Genomic DNA, 12,034 nt, shown 5'->3' with positions numbered 1-12,034 from the left:
CTGTAAAAACTGATGGTGAACTAAAAGATAAATCTAAGGGGCTAGTTTTTCCAATACATGGGGAGCAGTACGTGGGCTCTTTTGGATTCAGTAGACAGACATTATTGCATTGTATAACATATTTTAAAATGCGACCTCTGCTGTCAGTTTGTTCAATTCCCCAAAAGGACGAAGGAACATTAAAATCTCCAACCAAAAGATATGGCTCTGGTAGTTGTTTTAAAAGTGCATCCACATCCTCAAGTGTTAGTGTTATATGTGGTTCAATATAGATGGAACATACCACTATGGTTTTAAAATGAAGAACAGTGGCTGCAACAACTTCATGTTCAGTCTGCAGTTTACTTCTCGAGCTGCACTACCACTCTTAACAACAAACAATGGCATCACCTCCAGAGAGCCTACTAGCTTGCTCTGCATCTGCATGTAGCAGATGCCCCCCAAATGATGTGGCAATAAGAACAAAAGCTTGAACCACTTTACCAGTGGCAGAAGGAACTTAATTTGCACCTTTTGCTGCTTGATTGTATGCAGTCGTAACCCTGCAATAATTCTGTTCTTCTGTTTGCAGAAGTGGTACCGGTCGCTGAAGAGGCCAATTTTGATGTGCTGCGAGATTCGCAGGGAAACGAAGCATTACTCGGTAAGACGACTGCTTTTCAGTAATGTATGCTGTCCTTTAACCCATCTGCTTGAACACGCAATGAGACAAGTCAGAAGTAAACTTGGTCTAATGAACTTAGCCTTCTGAAGCTTAGCTTACTGAACAGAACGTGCATTGCACTTGTCAGTTTTTCTGTGTTAGAAAAAGGCAGTGTTGTAGCATTGCTTATTTTGTTGTCACCGCTGCTGCTGCATGGTGTGCAATTCTTCGTTATTGCTTCTTAGATCCTAGGAGCCTAGAGTCTTCAAACCTATATTTCGTCAAAATGTTTTGCTTCCTGTGAACACCTTTGTCATTATGGGGCAAAGCTGCACTTTAAGTTGTGTGAAAATGTCAAGACTGGCAGGGATGCACTTCTGCAGCAGAGGCCTTCATATCCAATCCAAATTCATGTTTTCAAGACATTAAGCATAAATGGCATGAACAACTAGATATGCATATGATGGAGTGTAATCTTGCTGTGCTTCGTCCTGTCCATTTTGTGTTGTTTTCCTTTATTTATGTTTCATGTATTACAAGTACGAATTAGGACATCATATGATGTACAAACATCAGCTTAGGCGTAGCTGAAGTCCTTGCTCTTTTGGCTGTTGAGGCCATTTATTCACAAATTTGCCAGGTGTAACGAAAAGTGTACTGTTGGTATTTATGCTTAAGTGATCTTTGTTTTGGTCCTATAGCCTATAGACATGCCGAAAAATTGAGGTCATTCTCACCTCTTGATGTCTAAGGGAGGTTGGTAACATTTGGCACTATAACCATGGTTTGTCAAAGAGGAAATATTAAGATTATGTCATACCAAGTGACTAGCAAGGTGGTGAGCACTTTTGGTGGCTCCAGGACCCTGCAAGAGCTACTCTCACCTCTCCACATAATTGTTTCTGGTCAATCAGTGGACACTGCCCCTGCCCCCGCCATTGCAAGTTTCCACCGACCAAGCGAAACGAGCATGGTGCCTGAGCAAGCGGTGGCCCTGGGCACGCCTGCGCACGGTGAGCCTAATCGACTGCCGTGTGTTGCCACATGTGTGTATCATATGGGCGGAATGGTCCTTTATAAGACATGCTAGCCTGATTGATTATCTTTTTGGAAACATTACCAATGTTTTCTTGCACGTCAAGGTTGCTGCTTTGCTGAGAGAATTGCTAATGAAATATTACCCGATTGGAGTGGCCCCTGAAATGGCATAGCATGTCAATCAGAAATGCACTTATTACGTCGTCTCGAGTACCGGAATTCATGAGAACTCTCTTGGTAGTCGGAGATGCCGCTTCCGAAGGCAGGACGTTCTGTTGCAAATGTAAGAAAAAGAAAAGAATGCCCTTTTTGAGCAGATGCTCCGTGACTCCACCACCAACTGAGGTGCTTTTAGCGAAAGTTATCTTGCTCAAATGCATGTTGCGACTCTGCTGGCCCGAAAGACGCGGCTTCGATCTCGGCTGCGATGGTCAAATTTCGATGGAAGTGAAGTTCTGGAGGCCCGTGTACTGTGGGATGTGTGTTCACGTTAAAGAACCCTAGGTGGTCGAATTTTTCGGAACCCTTCACTATTGCTTCCCTCATAGCTGAGTCGCTTTGGGACGTTAAACACCTATAAACCAAACTAAACCGTTTTGAGCACTACTGAGCGCGAGATGGATGGATGGATGGATGGATGGATGGATGGATGGATGGATGGATGGATGGATGGATGGATGGATGGATGGATGGATGGATGGATGGATGGATGGATGGATGGATGGATGGATGGATGGATGGATGGATGGATGGATGGATGGATGGATGGATGGATGGATGGATGGATGGATGGATGGATGGATGGATGGATGGATGGATGGATGGATGGATGGATGGATGGATGGATGGATGGATGGATGGATGGATGGATGGATGGATGGATGGATGGATGGATGGATGGATGGATGAATGGATGGATGGATGGATGGATGGGTAGATGGGTGGATGGGTGAGTGGGTGGGTGGATATGCTTTTATTCAGATGACAAGGTCTAGGATACAGGGGCAAAAGGCAGATATACTCTCCCTGGCGGGGACCATGCACCCAGTTGCTAGCATGCAGCAAAGGAATCGGACATCGTACATATTGATATATACAGAACGGACTGTTCTACAAAAGAAAGAACGAAGTGCACACTTTTGCAAAGACATATTAATACAGAGAAGAAATAATGTGATATAAAAATTTCACAGATAACAACAACAGGCATCTAAAAACTTTCTGTATGCGCAGTGTTTTAATCATTCAGATAGCCAAGGTGATAAGCTTCAGCATTTTGTTTGGAAGATTTCTGAGAGACACATTTGTTAATTTCTATTGCCTGTGTATGTTTGCTGAGAACACTGGGGAATAAATATTAAAGCATCTGGGTTCCATAGCTGGTTTCTTCCTCGTCCCTTGCCTCTTTTTTTGCGCGGTTTCAAGATGCACTCTATTAATAGTCACCAACTAGCCTGTCTCTCTCAATTATACTTGGGAATTCTGTAGTTGTCGTGCCTTAATTTGTAAGGCACGACATGCTTCATGCAGGCATGCTTCCGAGAGCTCATGCCACTGGCGTTGCTGTGTATGACCGTGGCCTTCAAGTGACAGCCAGTACGGTGTCGAGTTTGGCGCAGCCTGAAACTGCCCTCAGTTGCTGGCATGATTGCATGTGTGCATCCTGTCAATGGAGAAATAGCATACCGAGACTGTAGACAAGGCGTGTTAGGAGTTGGTGCTGTGCTACTTCGCGAATTTGTTGCCGCGTCTGCCTTGAACACAAAGTCGATGCATTCACAATGTCTCCAAACAGTCTGCAAGTCTTATTTCTAATATTATGTCTGAAGAGTGCATGCCTTCCAGCAGAGTTCAAATTCCGTACTTTGAAGAAATCTTGAATGTGCATCATTGCCTGCTGGATTGGGTCGTGTATTGCTTGAGGTCCAGACTTGTGCATTAGTGTTTCACATAAATCCGTTGCTCATCTTCTAACAAACAAGGTTTTGCAACATGAGAGGAAATAAAACTTTGATGTGTGTATGATTTCAAAAAGCACTGCAGATGACAGCTGCCTCACGCGGGGACAGTGTCACGAACGCAAGATGTCATCCAGTGCCGAAACGTCGCTTGATCTGCAGAAGGTCGAGAAAGTACGTGGCTGCAGAACGGAAAGGAAACCTCCTTTGACTTGGCTCACCAGCTATATCCAGCAGGAACCTGAGTGCATGATCATATAACAGGTGTTACATAGAAGACTAAGTAATTCAAAAATAGGCTTTTCGGAATAAAATTATTTATTTTGCAACATAGTATCACCATTGTTGGAGGGCACTAGAAAACCAGTTAAATGTTTTAAGTAGTAAGCTGGTTAACTAAATTTCAATAATGAACTTCTTATCTATTAGAGTTAGGCGCCTAGTTAGAATTAGAGATTTGTAGCTGGTGGTTATTAATACCCATAGCAGCTTTTAGTTTTCAAAAACATGGTTACCCTCGAAGCAGTGGCTCGACAAAATTTGGCTACATTCGCTTTTGAAAGCATGCAGGCAAAGCAACCTTTCCAGTACACGTAACTAGTCAAAGAAGCCAAATTTTGTCGAGCCAGAGCACCGAGCCCAACCATGTTTTTGAAATTATGAAAGCTGTTGTGGCTATTACTAATGACCGGCTACAAACCTCTAATTGCAACTAAGTGCCTAACTATAATAGTTGAAAGTTAATTATTAAAAATTAGTTAACCAGCATGCTACATAAAATGATTTGTTAAAATCCTCTGTTGTCTTCCAACACAAGGAATACCAAGCCGCAAAAGCCATATTTTTAACCCAAAGAGCCTATTTTTGAAAATTACTGTGTCTTGCCTTTAACACCTAGTATGTACTCAAGTTATGTACGTGAGGCTTGAAGTACATATTTGCACAAGAACAGATGTATGCAAGACTTAAATTGATTAGTCTAGCCTTAGTATTTCCCTTTAGGGAGACTTTAAATGATCTTTCATTGAGCCTGTGCCGGCGGTGACCACTTTTATTGCTTGTCACACGAAGGATATGTCTGATAGCCAGATGTGTTCTGCTCATGCTCTGGAGGTTTCCTTTTCGTGCCTGCTGAAGCAGTGGCTCTGCAGCCCTGTAGTTTCAGAAAAAGAGATCATTCTCACTTCTGAAGATTTTTTATTTTTGGCAACGTCTGACAGCGGCCTGTCAAAGAACATATATTGAAAGGTCATAGCACATGCCTTGCAAAGTCGTGAGCAGCTTTCGTGGCTACAGGCCCTTGCAAGAGCTACTCTCACCCCCTGCAAATATGTTTCTGTTCAATTAGTTGACGCTGCCACTAATATATTGAGCTGCCACCCGCCAGTGGAGACGAGCCTGGTGATGAATGAAGCCATGGCTTGGTACACACCTGCACACGGTGGGCCTACTTAACTGCCGTATGCTGCCACACTTGTGCTTAGCCCTTGTGTTTAATATGTGCACTGCATGATGCTTTTGCAGCACTGGAAGCCTGGTTGGAAATTTCTATGGACAGTGGTTGGCACCGGATTTAACATGCTGTACTTGCTCATTAGCAAACAGTGCCGTATGGCTGCAAATCAGAGCTATACGGCTACCACAGACTCTTCGTAGTTGAAGAAAAATTCTTCGTGGTCCAGGTTTGAACCTGGGGCAAGGGATGAATTTTTCTTCAGCTACAAGGTTTCAAAAAGAAACTGTATAGCTTTCCATTCTTGCCATATGGCTGTGCTTGGGTTGATGCTACTTACTACCTTATTACAAATCTACGCCACCTTGGGTGATTCCCTTAAACATTGGACCATTAGGACCCTGTTGTTATGCAAGGCTTGCTTGCAGTTAGCGGTGTGTAAGAGTAGAAAGGTAGGAATCAGCTGCATGTGTAAGGAAGTTGGGGGCATTTAATTAAGGTGACTATTCAGTGCCAAGTGCTCCGTGGCTTTGTGTTAATGCAGATGCCCTTCTGATGCCTCTTCCTTACCCAACAGCCACAGCCACACTCACGATGAGCTGCCAGCAGACAGCAGCATCAAACTTGCCGGCTGTCCCTGCTACAGCTGTCAGTAGTCTTGCAAACGGTGAGCCCATTTGATTGTTGTGTGCCATGACACATATGTAGCATGTGCACTGAAGGAAGCTGTGTTAGACAGAATGTCAGTGGAAGCTCAGTTGAGCACTGTGCGATAAAGATAACAGTGTGATAAAGATTATCATACGGCGCTTAAATCTGCTCGTTGCCATTTCTTCACCCAAAATTTACCATCAATGTGAAAGAATAACTCACGTAAGTTCTGGCAGACGATCAACCCTTCGAATCATCCTGATATAACTTACCAATGCTGAAAGAGGCAGTGTTCCTGTGGCTGAAAGCGCACAAGCTCTTAACGACGCATTCACTTCCGTCTTTACTCGAGAAGTTTATTCAGTCCCTGCTACTACGAATCATTTTAATACCTCAATGTCCGAAATAGTTATTAGTGAAACTAGTATCTTATCTTTACTAAGGAAACTTAAAACGACTGTCAGCGTCTGATCACCTTGGTTTTATTAACAAAATACAGTAGCCGACGGGTAATTCGGACTCCAATAATTCGGACTTGTAGGATATTTCAGACCTCGATGAGGCACCCACCATCAGTCACCCCACAGAAGCGCATACATAATCGCGATGAATATTTCGGACTTCAAAAGTCCGAAAGTTCGATTTTTCGGACTAATTACAGTCGCCTGCAGGACAAAATCGGCCATCTTATCGGCTTTTCGCCAGCGCAAAAGGCGCCATCTTGGATTGAGGTGGATTTGCGCTGCAGTTGGATTGGCTTGACATACTTTCGGCGCCTTTGCGTTGCGCCTCCATCGAAACGCGGCCACTGTGGTCGGGTTCCAACTTGGGTACTCCTGATCAGTAGTCGAGCGCCCTAACTACTGAGCCACCGCAGCGAGTCTCACGTTCTCCATTCGCCGTTTCGTCACTTGGGTTTCTCTGACCGCGTCGACTGAGTGGCGCTCAGTCATCACGAAGTTACATTCGTTTGCCGTTTTATGATTGCGTCCGGTGGTTCCGCCGCTTTTAACGAAAAGTGCCTTATCTTTGCGTGTTTGACGAGCTGTGTGGTGAACACTTGTGTTGTGGATAACATGGTCCCGCCGGGCCCGTCAAAGAAGCGTGGGAAGTATTCCAACTAATTGCGGTGACCATGCTGTCTAGCGTGTACAGTGAAAGCACAACTTTGGCGCAAATACAGGCGCAAATCGTCGCCAGCAAGAGAAATGTTCCACAAGGTAAAATCAGTGACATTTTAAAGCCGATTTCATCTCTGTAAAGTGATGTTTTTGTACTTCACCGATATTTCGGACTGTTCGATTATTCGGACCATCTTTCGGGTCCCTTCGAGTCCGAAAAATCGGTCGGCGATTGTACTCAAGAACTCATCTGAAGATATTCATCGCAACTTGTCCGCTATTTTTTCGCAATCCCTTTCATCTGGTTTGGCTCCACGGGACTCGTGCCTAGCTAAGGTTGTGCCTATTTTCAAGTCCGGTGATCGTTCTTTACCACTCAATTATCGACCACTTTTATTAACTAGCATTATTTGTAAACTCATTGAACACGTGATTCATTCGCAGGTTTTTAACTTTTTAGAACAACGCATCTTCTTTAAATACCAACATGGCTTCCGTAAAGGGTACTCGTGGGAAATGCAACTTGCCGGTTTCATCCACGAACTTCATTAATCTGTTGATGCTGGAATTCAAGTCTTCTCTATATTTCTTTATTTTTCCAAAGCTTTTGACAGGGTACTTCATAACTGGTTATTAACCAAATTAACACGCCTTAATATTCACCCTCTCGTTATTGCATGGGTTAAAGATTTTCTCTGTTCCAGGTTTCAGTTTACCAGTGCCAATAACTATACTTCTTCTCTGAGCCAAGTATATTCTGGCGTCCCACAAGGAAGAGTGCTTGGCCCCTTGCTTTTCTTAAATTTATTAACGATTTACCTAAATCCATTTCTTCCCAACTGCTTTTTGCCGACGATTGTGTAATTTATCGCAAAATTTATACTAACGAAGATTGCCTAGCCTTACAATCCGACCTCGAGACAGTAACAGCGTGGTGCTCTACTTGGCTTATGCAACTTAACCTTTCAAAAATAAAATTTGTCTTCTACTTACTGAATATCTCGATTTCAAACAACGTATTCTTTAAATAACACTCGAGTCGAGTTGGTAATCACATATAAATACCTCGGTCTTCACGTTCATTCAGACACCACAATAACATTATTCTTGCATCTGCTAATCGGTCATTAGGCCTCTTAAAACATAACTTAAAGCATGCTCCCTCTCACTTCCGATTACGTGCTTACACCACTCTTATTCGACCTAAAATTGAATATGCTTCGGCTATTTGGGACTCTCAGCAAGCATATTTTATAAATAACATCAAATCATTGCAGAAATCGCGCAACTCGTTTCATCTACTCTGACTATTAACGTCGTTCCAGCATCACAGCCTTGAAGAAACGCGCTGATCTGCAAGGTCTATATCTCCGTCATAAAGTTGCACGCTTATCTCTTTTTCATAAACTGTATCATCACTCAACGCTTCATAAGGACTTTTTTTCTTTGCCTTCCTCCATTTTTGACCGCCGCGACCATCCGTTTAAAGTTAAGCGCTTGTCATGCCGTACATCTAACCATGCACATTCATTCATTCCACGCACTATAACCAACAGGAACGCTCTCCCTTCAGATGTTGCTACCACCACTGATTTGGAGAAATGTTATAAACTAATATCTGCCACTACTTCTGCGTATCATCTTTTAGTACATTGTTAACTTACCAGTGCGCTAGGTTTTAGTCTTTTATTTCTGTTATTGATAATTCTTGTTGTTTTATTTTCATGCCGTTGTGGATAGAATTGTATAACTTGTATTAACATTACTCTGTTAATGTTTCTGTTTCTTGCCATTTATGTTTTAATGTTTAAGTATGTCGTTTTTTATTTTTATTCCAAGGATCCACATGCTTTTATCTGTTTTTGTTTGTAGTTTCTTGAATTATTGGCTTATTTATTTATTTTGATTACTTGCCTGTGCCTTCCCCCATGTAATACACTCAAATTGAGGGCCTTTAGGGGTATTTTGTATAAATAAATAAATAAATGTGTATAATGAGTGGAGTGAGTCGCACCAGGCTTAACGCACTTTTTCTATATCAAGGAAAAGTTAGTGAATTATTCTTTTTTTTCCTTGCTGGCAGTTTCCGTATTTACACGATTGTAAGTCAACTGGAATGTATGTCGACCCCCTTCGATCGCATATCAGCAAGAAAACTGAGGTCGCGTAAGCTTCGCTTTTACTATCTATCCGGCTGCAGTCGGCTGCCGCGCATGGGTACATTCCAAAACAAAAATGTATTAGTTACTGTACTACTCGTCGACACTTGTGCCATCGTCCTCACTAGCACTGCCGTCGTGATTGCTGCTGTGGTCCCACAGCACGTTGTTCTAACGTCCAGCAAAATCACGCATTTCGCTAACAACCACACCATGATGTTGTGTGGAAGAGCGGAAAATTTTGCCTCGATGCTCCCGCCACACCTGTATCGCCCGTTCCGAGATGTCGAACGCGCGGCCTCGCGCGTATTTATTCGTTTCTTAGGCGTAAAGAATGACAGTCATCTTGAATGCAGCCGTGAACGAGCACTGGAAGCTTATCGGACTTAGAGCGCAAATAGTGATCGACGAAATACGGCATTATAAACTTGTGAAACGTGGGCGGCAGTCATTAGATGCATGAGAACCAAAGCGAAACTACACGTGAGCGCCGTCGGCTCTTCCGTTAGCTACCGACGCTCCCCGGCACCGCGGTCGTTCCAAGTGGCGGTGCCGCCACTCTTGGAACAGTGGCCCTTCCAACTGTCAACACTCCCTTGAGCATTTAGTGCACAGTTTAAAGAAAGAAAAACTTGGAGGATGTTTGAGCTTTTCCTTTAATAGTAGAACGCGATAGCGCATTGTGCTGCCTCCGCTATCTGCAGCCACATGTGGAGAGGGGTGTCCTGGTTTGCTGCTTATCAACAGCCGCCACCTACTGCCGTGCACAAAGACGGGTTGTCAGGTCTACGCGTTCACATAGCAGCTGCTCTAGGCCAGCATCAAGAGGAATGCGATGGAGCAGCGCAGCAAAAATTAAACCATGCTGTAGTATCCCTATTATCTCGTTTGTCGCCTTTATTTATGGTGTCATGCTTTGGTTTCTATTCTAAGCCAACCCCCCCCCCCACTTTAGATTTTCAAATAAAAAAAATTTGGCTATGGTTTAGCTGTCGTTAAACCTTGAGTGACGCGATAGCTACAGCTGGCCGAGTGGAACTTGCTCAGTTGAATTGCAAAGTCAGTCTTTCGCAGCTCCGTTTTGCCGAGTGTTCCTTCTTCATCTTCGGCCCCCTTGACACGGAACATTCGCACAGCTGTTGCAGCTCGATTTCGCCGGTGCGTCGCGCCGCTGGCAGCAACAGCTGCTTCCCACCACGTCATCAGCCACGGCGCCGCCAGCAGCTGCTCCGCATCATGTAACCAGCCAGGTGATCGTGGAGGCGCCGCCACGGTCACGTGCTGCCGCTACTTTGAAGGCTCTAAATGCTATCGTTATGTGGTTATCGCTACAAATTAGGTTGACTTACAATTGTGTAAATACGGTAATTTGGTGTGTAGGTTTGGGGGATCATTTATTTGCACATGTGTGGGAACAGGTTTTTGTGTTAGGTGACTTTTGGATCAATGCTAATCTTTCCTTGGTATCTTGCTACAATAAGTGCTACTCAATCATTCCTTTTCACCCAGTGGCCACAGCCACACCCATGGCAAGCTGTGGAATTTCAGCGGCCTCAGATCTGCTGGTCAACCCAGCGATGGTTGCAGGGACCCCTGCAGATGGTAAGCCCTTTGTCTATTGTTTTGCCAACACATGTTTGTGTGCATATTGTATGAACTGATTTTGAACAAAGGATTCACAGAAGCTGTATTGTTTACGGCCACAAATGCATTGCTAACCAAGTTATTGGCCCCATGTTTGATGCATTTCACCAGGTTTTGAGAATCATGAGCACATTTTAAAAGCCCCATCACAAGAAAATTCAGCAGATTTATTGAGTATGTGTACTTACAGGTCGTACAGGAAATCACTTCGACGTTTGTGGATTTAGTGTTTGTCTAACCAGTTGTAAAGAACACCCCTGTTTCATTTCTCAGTGCGCAACATGTGTTAAGGTTGAACGGCTCACAATGACGCACTAATGATTCCGCCTTCAGCATATGAGCAGTCTTAAGGGCCCTCTGAATTTTTTTACAGGTTCTGCTAACGTAGACAGCGAGCTAGACTTCAGACTGTCACTGCTTCTAAAGTTCTCATGGGTGTACTTTTGTTTGTTTTTCAACCCAACATCTATGAAGGAGGGCTGCACCAAAAAAGCCTGCTGCTCGTGCTTCTAAAAGTACGTTTTCATTTCATTTGTATCGGATGATGCGCCAGGTACAGACCACCTTGAGTGCCTGAATGAATTCTCGGTTTCAGTAGCTGAATCCTGCATGTAGCATTTAGCGGCAGTAGTCTTGCTGTTAATGCTGCCTCTCTCTGCGGGCAGCAGGCTTTCTCCTTCACTTGAGATGCTTTTTCTCAGCTTGCTCTAATTGTCCTTATAGGCCTGTGGCCTTCATTGGCACTCATGTAAAGTTTCAGTGCTGGATTTTTTTATAATAGGTAAATACGCTGCACAGGACAGTAATTTGGAATGTCTTTAGAATGCTCGGAGCATGTAGCTACACAAGGTAAAGAGATAAGCTCAAAATAGCCTTGAGTGCACCTCTCAGTAAAGGAGTATTCCATGTAACTATGGCAGTTTTAAGCGCGTCTGACTGCATAAGTGGCGAAGAGCTTGGCACTGACAACTATTAACCATGACGATGTGGTCAGAAAGGTCTGCAAAGATGCTAAATCAGGAGTGAATTTTACGTCAGAAATGATGTATTGTGTACTGTTGAGTATTTTGAATATAAAGAGTGCAAGGAACTTGGCAGGTGGGAGGAAGCTGTGGCATATGCATGCTAGGAGTAGCAAGGGAAAACTTAGATTTGCAGGTGGGAATATTCAGAGAGTTATGAAATCTTTTCATACAGATGCAAAAATAATGTGATAACAAGATCCTGAATGAGACTTTACATAGTGCACTTAGTGCACTGTAGAATTTTTGAGCTGTGAGGCAGGGTGTGGGCTAGTGACAATGGTGAGATGTTGCCTAGATTTGGAAAGGAGCAGGAAAAAGGAGCACTCCAATGTACCCTATTTG

General features: G+C 43.7%; 1 long non-coding RNA gene across 1 annotated transcript; it reads left to right on the top strand.

Moving 5' to 3' along the window:
* Positions 1-588: 588 nt before the first annotated feature.
* Positions 589-10,607, top strand: LOC144103469 (uncharacterized). Its single transcript, XR_013308299.1, has 3 exons — positions 589-643; positions 5,670-5,759; positions 10,533-10,607. It is a non-coding gene; the product is annotated as an uncharacterized LOC144103469 (long non-coding RNA).
* Positions 10,608-12,034: the final 1,427 nt, after the last annotated feature.

The sequence above is a fragment of the Amblyomma americanum genome, chromosome 1 (genome assembly GCF_052857255.1).
Source record: "Amblyomma americanum isolate KBUSLIRL-KWMA chromosome 1, ASM5285725v1, whole genome shotgun sequence".
Classification (NCBI taxonomy): Eukaryota; Metazoa; Arthropoda; class Arachnida; order Ixodida; family Ixodidae; genus Amblyomma; species Amblyomma americanum.
This window is presented reverse-complemented; position numbering and strand designations above follow the sequence as displayed.